We start from the raw sequence: 9,251 nt of genomic DNA, 5'->3' as shown, positions 1-9,251 counted from the left end.
TTTAATTGATATATACTGAGGAGACAGGGTGATAGGGCAGAGAGAGAGAAAGAGAGAGAGAGAGATAAAGCACATACTATGGTGATAGGGCAGAGAGAGAGAGAGAGAGAGAGAGAGAGAGAGAGAGAGAGAGAGAGAGAGATAGTGGGAGAGAGAGAGAGTGAGTGTGAAGGGGGTGGGGTGGAGAGAGTGAGAGAGGGGTGAAGGGGGAGGGGAAGAGTGGCTTGTTCTTTCTCAGTGGCTGTATATAGAACTCAGTGGCTTAGGCTGACTATGTAGTGCCATTGTGAAAGAAGAGCGAGAGAGAGTGAGAGAAAGAGGGCACAGACTTTCTCTACCTGGTGAATGAGTTACTGAGAGGAGAGAGCAGCAGGAAAGAATATCAGCTTTCACAGGACTGTGTTTTTCCATTGGATTACAAACAACAAGAGGGAGAGATATTTCACAGAACACACGTAGAAGGTAAGAATCCCTTTAATTGAACTCCTTCCCCTGTTACGTAGCTCTTTTATAACTCCCTCTGATCCTCTCTCTCGTTCTGTGCCAGATCAGGCAGGTGCAGGTTTCAGGTCATAATCTATTGTTTTGGACAAATTTACACTTGGCTTGGATGGCTGTTTGGAAGTACTTTTGATGTTAAACCACTAAATAAATGGTATGTTTACAAACTAGTTGGATTTCCTTGCTAGGCTAGTTTTATGATAGTGTATCTGTAACAAGCATTTTGGTTCAGTTATGTACAGATTTCCTGATCCTATTCTGTGGATAGTTTGTTTCATGGTGTGGATTGGTCAGACGGACATGACAACAGTAATGTAACCCACATATAATACTAACATATGAGATTTGAATATGTGCCATGAAAGTGTCGTGTACAGATTGTTATGTATCCTACATACTATGATTACTGTTAACTTTGTCTTTGGACTGCGTCTCCGTGCGCAGTGGCTTTGATGGCTTGCATATGTAGAGGCATCGTTTCATTTTTTTTTGTGCTGAGGGGGGGACAGCAGCAAGGCTACAGCTGTCTACAGTACTGCAGCACTGTGCCATTCTGTATGTCTGAGGTGCTCCCATGCCAGACTGGAACCAGACTGGACCCAGCAGACCATGTCATATTCACAGGGATTAGATACACAAGACGTCTACAAATGGAAAGTTTGATTAGCAAGTAAGACCTCAGAGGACATATATTTACTAATCAATAGGTTTACTGATTATTAGGTTTACTGATCATTAGGTTTACTGATCATTAGGTTTATTGATCAATAGGTTTACTGACCATTAGGTATGCTGATCATTACGTTTGCTGATCATTAGGTTTGCTGATCGATAGGTTTGCTGATCGATAGGTTTGCTGATCATTAGGTTTGCTGATCATTAGGTTTGCTGATCATTAGGTTTGCTGATCATTAGGTTTGCTGATCATTAGGTTTGCTGATCATTAGGTTTGCTGAACGATAGGTTTGCTGAACGATAGGTTTACTGATCAATAGGTTTACTGACCATTAGGTTAACTGATCATTAGGTATACTGATCGATAGGTTTACTGATCATTAGGTTTACTTGGCTTAATCAATAATGGACAGTATTTGCTGTATTTGCACCATACAGGCCGTTTTCATTTAAAATATCTATATTTTTTTGCCTTTTGCCTCAGACCGCCTCTTCTCCTCTCAGAGTTGGTCATTGTCTTCCCAAAGCATATGTACAGTGGGGGAAAAAAGTATTTGATCCCCTGCTGATTTTGTACGTTTGCCCACTGATAAAGAAAGGATCAGTCTATAATTTTAATGGTAGGTTTATTTGAACAGTGAGAGACAGAATAACAACAAAAATATCCAGAAAAACGCATGTCGAAAATATTATAAATTGATTTGCATTTTAATGAGGGAAATAAGTATTTGACCCCCTCTCAATCAGAAAGATTTCTGGCTCCCAGGTGTCTTTATACAGGTAACGAGCTGAGATTAGAGCACACTCTTAAAGGGAGTGCTCCTAACCGCAGCTTGTTACCTGTATAAAAGACACATGTCCACAGAAGCAATCAATCAATCAAATTCCAAACTCTCCACCATGGCCAAGACCAAAGAGCTCTCCAAGGATGTCACGGACAAGATTGTAGACCTACACAAGGCTGGAATGGGCTACAAGACCATCGCCAAGCAGCTTGGTGAGAAGATGACAACATTTGTTGCAATTAATCGCAAATGGAAGAAACACAAAAGAACTGTCAATCTCCCTCGGCCTGGGGCTCTATGCAAGATCTCACCTCGTGTGGTTGCAATGATCATGAGAATGGTGAGGAATCAGCCCAGAACTACATGGGAGGATCTTGCCAATGATCTCAAGGCAGCTGGGACCATAGTCACCAAGAAAACAATTGGTAACACACTACACCGTGAAGGACTGAAATCCTGCAGCGCCCGCAAGGTCCCCCTGCTCAAGAATACATATACATGCCCGTCTGAAGTTTGCCAATGAACATCTGAATGAGTTAGAGGACAACTGGTGAAAGTGTTGTGGTCAGATGAGACCAAAATGGAGCTCTTTGGCATCAACTCAACTCGCCGTGTTTGGAGGAGGAGGAATGCTGCCTATGACCCCAAGAACACCATCTCCACCGTCAAACATGGAGGTGGAAACATTATGCTTTGGGGGTGTTTTTCTGCTAAGGGGACAGGACAACTTCACCGCATCATTTGACGGGGCCATGTTCTGTCAAATCTTGGGTGAGAACCTCCTTCCCTCAGCCAGGGCATTGAAAATGGGTCGTGGATGGGTATTCCAGCATGACAATGACCCAAAACACACGGCCAAGGCAACAAAGGAGTGGCTCAAGAGGAAGCACATAAAGGTCCTGGAGTGGCCTAGCCAGTCTCCAGACCTTAATCCCATAGAAAATCTGTGGAGGGAGCTGAAGGTTCGAGTTGCCAAACATCAGCCTCGAAACCTTAATGACATGGAGAAGATCTGCAAAGAGGAGCGGGACAAATCCCTCCTGAGATGTGTGCAAACCTGGTGGCCAACTACAAGAAACATCTGACCTCTGTGATTGCCAACAAGGGTTTTGCCACCAAGTACTAAGTCATGTTTTGCAGAGGGGTCAAATACTTATTTCCCTCATTAAAATGCAAATCATTTTATAACATTTTTGACATGCGTTTTTCTGGATTTTTTTGTTGTTATTCTGTCTCTCACTGTTCAAATAAACCTACAATTAAAATGATAGACTGATCATTTCTTTGTAAGTGGGCAAACGTACAAAATCAGCAGGGGATCAAATACTTTTTCCTCCACTGTATGTGAATGTTTCTAACAGATCATGTAGGGAAAACATGTGATATAATTTGCCCTTTGATTCGGTCATTCTGGTCACATGTCCATTTACAGTACATAGAGTTGACCTGTGATTTGTTGATGGTGGTGGTGATGGTGTTGATGGTAGTGGTGATGGTGATGGGGCTGATGGTTTGTCTGTGTGTGCTTGTGTGTGTGTAGTTGGGGATGGTTTTGATGGTGGTTGGTGATGGTGATGGTGATGATGTTTATTGGTGATGGTATTGATGGTGGTTGACGATGGTGTTGATGTTTATTGGTGATGGTGGTTGGTGATGGTATTGATGGTAGTTGGTGATGGTGATGATGTTTATTGGTGATGGTGGTTGACGATGGTGTTGATGTTTATTGGTGATGGTGGTTGATGATGGTATTGATGGTAGTTGGTGATGGTGGTTGATGATGGTGTTGATGGTGGTTGGTGATAGTGGTTGGTGATGGTATTGATGGTAGTTGGTGATGGTGGTTGATGATGGTGGTGATGGTGTTGTTGGTGATGGTGTGGTTGGTGATGGTGGTTGATGATGGTGTTGATGATGGTGTTGATAGTGGTTGGTGATGGTGGGTGTGTCTTTACTGTGGAGTTTACTGCATAACTGTGCCTTTAGCTGGTGCACACACACACACCATTATCAACCACCATCACCAACCACCATCAACACCATCACCACTACCATCAACACCATCACCACTACCATCAACACCATCACCAACCACCATCAACACCATCACCAACTACCATCAACACCATCACCAACTACCATCAACACCATCACCAACTACCATCAACACCATCACCACTATCATCAACAACATCACCAACCACCATCAACAACTACCATCAACACCATCACCAACGACCATCAATACCAGTACCATCAACACCAGTACCATCCACACCATCACCAACTACCATCAACACCATCATCAACAACCATCAACACCAACACTGACTACCATCAACAACACCACCCCCAACAATACCATCACCAACTACCATCAATACCATCACCAACCACCAACTGCCATAAACACCATCACCAGTACCATCAACACCATCATCAACCATCACCACCACCATCCCCAACCACCATCAAATCAAATCAAATGTATTTATAAAGCCCTTTTTACATGCTTGCTGTTTAGGGTTTTAGGCTGGGTTTCTGTACAGCACTTTGAGATATCAGCTGATGTAAGAAGGGCTATATAAATACATTTGATTTGATTTGAATGCAGATGTAGAAGCACGGTGGCTAGGAAAAACTCCCAAGAAAGGCAGGAACCTAGGAAGAAACCTAGAGAGGAACCAGGCTATGAGGGGTGGCCAGTCCTCTTCTGGGTGTGCTGGGTGGAGATTATAACAGAACATGGCCAAGATGTTCAAACGTTCATAGATGACCAGCAGGGTCAAATAATAATAATCACAGTGGTTGTAGAGGGTGCAACAGGTCAGGCAACTTTGCCAAAGCACAGCCCCCTCACCACTAGAGGGATATCTTCAAACCACCAACTTACTACCCTGAGACAAGGCCGAGTATAGCCCACAAAGATCTCCCCCACGGCAAGAACCCGAGGGGGGCGGCAACCCAGGCAGGAAGATCACGTTAGTGACTCAACCCACTCAAGTGACACATCCCTTCTAGGGACGGCATGGAAGAGCACCAGTAAGCCAGTGACTCAGCCGTAATAGGGTTTAGAGGCAGAGAATCACAGTGGAGAGAGGGGAACCGGCCAGGCAGAGACAGCAAGGGCGGTTCGTCGCTCCAGTGCCTTTCCATTCACCTTCACACTCCTGGGCCAGACTACACTCAATCATAGGACCCACTGAAGAGATGAGTCTTCAATAAAGACGTAAAGGTCGAGACAGAGTCTGCGTCTCTCACATGGGTAGGCAGACCTTTCCATAAAAATGGAGCTCTATAGGAGAAAGCTCTGCCTCGAGCTGTTTGCTTAGAAATTCTAGGGACAATAAGGAGGCCTGGGTCTTGTGGCCGTAGCGTACGTGTACTGTAGGTATGTACGGCAGGACCAAATCGGAAAGATAGGTAGGAGCAAGCCCATGTAATGCTTTGTAGGTTAGCAGTCAAACCTTGAAATCAGCCCTAGCCTTGACCGCAAGCCAGTGTAGAGAGGCTAGCACTGGAGTAATATGATCAAATTTTTGGGTTCTAGTCAGGATTCTAGCAGCCGTATTTAGCACTAACTGAAGTTTATTTAGTGCTTTATCCGGGTAGCCGGAAAGTAGAGCATTGCAGTAGTCTAATCTAGAAGTGACAAAGCATGGCTACATTTTTTTGCATCATTTTTGGACAGAAGGTTTCAGATTTTTGCAATGTTACATAGATTAAAAAAAGATGTCCTTGAAACAGTCTTGATATGTTCGTCAAAAGAGAGATCAGGGTCCAGCGTAACGCCAAGGTCCTTCACAGTTTTATTTGAGACGACTGTACAACCATCAAGATGAATTGTCAGATCCAACAGAAGATCTCTTTGTTTCTTGGGACCTAGAACTAGCATCTCTGTTTTGTCCGAGTTTAAAAGTAAAACATTTGCGGCCATCCACTTCCGTATGTCTGAAACACTGGCTTCCAGGGAGGGCAATTTTGGGACTTTTGGCAATTTTGGGACAAAACCCACTGAGTCGATGATGGCTTCGAAAGCCTTTTGGAGTGGGTCTATGGACTTTTCCATGTGAATATTAAAGTCACCCAAAATTTGAATATTATCTGCCATAACTACAAGGTCCGATAGGAATTCAGGGAACTCAGTGAGGAACGCTGTATATGGCCCAGGAGGCCTGTAAACAGTAGCTATAAAAAGTGATTGAGTAGGCTGCATAGATTTCATCACTAGAAGCTCAAATGACGAAAACGCAGTCATCTTTTTTTGGTAAATAAAAATTTGCTATCGTAAATGTCATCAACATCTCTGCCCTTGCGGGATGCGCAGGGAATATGGTCACTAGTGTAACCAGGAGGAAAGGCCTAATTTAACACAGTAAATTCATCAGGCTTAAGCCTTGTTTCAGTCAGGCCAATCACATCAAGATTATGATCAGTGATTAGTTAATTGAGTTTAACTGCCTTGGAGGTGAGGGATCTAACATTAAATAGCCCTATTTTGAAATGTGAGATATCACAATCTCTTTCAATAATGACAGGAATGGAGGAGGTCTTTATTCCAGTGAGATTGCTAAGGCGAACACCGCCATGTTCAGTTTTGTCCAACCTAGATCGAGGCACAGACACGGTCTCAATGGGGATAGCTGAGCTGACTACACTGACTGTGCTAGTGGCAGACTCCACTAAGCTGGCAGGCTGGCTAACAGCCTGCTGCCTGACCTGCACCCTATTTCACTATGGAGTTAGAGCCCTGTCTATGTTCATAGATTAGATGAGAGCACCCCTCCAGCTAGGATGGAATCCGTCACTCCTCAACATAAACACCATCCCCAACCACCATCAACACCATCACCAACTACCATCAAGACCATCAAGACCATCAACAACTACACACACACACACACACACACACACACACACACTTTTGCAGCTCACTGTTTATATGGCTATGGTAGATCATGTTTATCAAAATATACAGTACAATGCATATAAAAGACAGAGAGACACACACACACATACATGGGCACACACAACTCAGTCACAAACACTTGTATAATTAAGCAATAAGGCACGAGGGGGTGTGGTATATTGCCAATATACCACGGCTAAGGGATATTCTTAAGCACGATGCAACTCGGAGTCCCTGGATAGAGCCCTTAGCCGTGATATATTGGCTATATACCACAAACCCAGAGGTGCCTTATTGCTATTATAAACAAGCTACCAATGTAATTAGAGCAGTAATAATAAATGTTTTGTCATACCCGTGGTACATACTGTCAGCCAATCAGCATTCAGGGCTCGAACCACCCAGTTTATAATGTTGGTGTGTCTGGCTCTCCAACAAAGACCCCAGAGGATTCTGGAACACATCCACATGGACATGGAGAGAATCTTGACCACTCCTTAATAACCCAGCAGTTGTTGTTGATGTGTGTGTGTGTGTGTGTGTGTGTGTGTGTGTGTGTGTGTGTGTGTGTGTGTGTGTGTGATCCCTGATTAGCTCATGTTCCTTGGCTGAAGCTCAGTGGTGCGTGAACTCTCACATCTCACTGTCACCCTCTGCACAGCCATTGGACAGACAAACAATGGCCACCGTGTGTGTGTGTGTGTGTGTGTGTGAGAAAGTTACAAAGGTATACAGTTGAAGTCGGAAGTTTACATACACCTTAGCCAAATACATTAAACTCTGTTTTTCACAATTCCTGACATTTAATTCTAGTAAAAATTCCCTGTCTTAGGTCAGTTAGTATCACCACTTTATTTTAAGAATGTGAAATGTCAGAATAATAGTAGAGAGAATGATTTATTTCAGATTTGATTTCTTTCATCACATTCCCAGTGGGTCAGAAGTTTACATACACTCAATTAGTATTTGGTAGCATTGCCTTTAAATTGTTTACCTTGAGTCAAACGTGTCGGGTAGCCTTCCACAAGCTTCCCACAATAAGTTGGGTGAATTTTGGCCCATTTCTCCTAACAGAACTGTTGTAACTGAGTCAGGTTTGTAGGCCTCCTTGCTCGCACACGCTTTTTCAATTCTGCCCACAAATGTTCTATGGGACTGAGGTCAGGGCTTTGTGATGGACACTCCAATACCTTGACTTTGTTGTCCTTAAGCCATTTTGCCACAACTTTGGAAGTATGCTTGGGGTCATTGTCTGTTTGGAAGACCCATTTGCGACCAAGCTTTAACTTCCTGACTGATGTCTTGAGATGTTGCATCAATGTATCCACATAATTTTCCTGCCTCATGATGTCATCTATTTTGTGAAGTGCACCAGTCCCTCCTGCAGCAAAGCACCTCCACCACATAATGACGGTCATTATGGCCAAACAGTTCTATTTTTGTTTCATCAGACCAGAGGACATTTCTCCAAAAAGTACGATCTTTGTCCCCATGTGCAGTTGCAAACCGTAGTCTGGCTTTTTTATGGCGGTTTTGGAGCAGTGGCTTCTTCCTTGCTGAGTGGCCTTTCAGGTTATGTCGATATAGGACTCATTTTACTGTGGATATAGATACTTTTGTACCTGTTTCCTCCAGCATCTTCACAAGGTCCTTTGCTGTTGTTCTGGGATTGATTTGCACTTTTCGCACCAAAGTACGTTCATCTCTAGGAGACAGAACGCGTCTCCTTCCTGAGCAGTATGACGGCTGAGTGGTCCCATGGTGTTTATACTTGCATACTATTGTTTGTACAGATGAACGTGGTACCTTCAGGCATTTGGAAATTGCTCCCAAGGATGAACCAGACGTGTGGAGGTCTAGACTTTTTTTCTGAGGTCTTGGCTGATTTCTTTTGATTTTCCCATGATGTCAAGGAAAGAGGCACTGAGTTTTAAGGTAGGCCTTTAAATACATCCACAGGTACACCTCCAATTGACTCAAATTGTGTAAATTAGCCTATCAGAAGCTTCTAAAGTCATGACATAATTTCCTGGAATTTTCCAAGCTGTTTAAAGGCACAGTCAACTTAGTGTATGTAAACTTCTGACCCACTGGAATTGTGATACAGTGAATTATAAGTGAAATAATCTGTCTGTAAACAAACAATTACTTGTATCATGCACAAAGTAGATGTCTTAACCGACTTGCCAAAACTATACTTTGTTAACAAGAAATTTGTGGAGTGGTTGAAAAATGAGTTTTAATGACTCCAACCTAAGTGTATGTAAACTTCCGACTTCAACTGTAAATATTATACCCCCCCCAAAATGCTAAACTCCTCTGTTATTGTAATGGTGAGAGGTCAGCATGTCTTGGGGGTATTGTATTTGTGTGTCTATAAC

General features: G+C 43.3%; 1 protein-coding gene across 2 annotated transcripts in view; it reads left to right on the top strand.

The window, feature by feature from the left end:
* The first annotated feature begins 200 nt into the window (after window positions 1-200).
* The window catches only part of tinagl1 (tubulointerstitial nephritis antigen-like 1), a 62,821-nt gene continuing 53,770 nt past the window's right edge, over window positions 201-9,251 (top strand). The window contains exon 1 of one of the 2 annotated variants that reach the window (XM_014178417.2): window positions 201-462. The gene's annotated coding sequence lies outside the window, so the exon portion shown is untranslated. Of the gene's footprint in view, window positions 463-488; window positions 656-9,251 lie in introns of those variants that run through there. The other variant, XM_014178418.2, reaches the window with a different exon arrangement.

This window comes from Salmo salar, chromosome ssa27, assembly GCF_905237065.1.
Source record: "Salmo salar chromosome ssa27, Ssal_v3.1, whole genome shotgun sequence".
Taxonomy (NCBI): Eukaryota; Metazoa; Chordata; class Actinopteri; order Salmoniformes; family Salmonidae; genus Salmo; species Salmo salar.
This window is presented reverse-complemented; position numbering and strand designations above follow the sequence as displayed.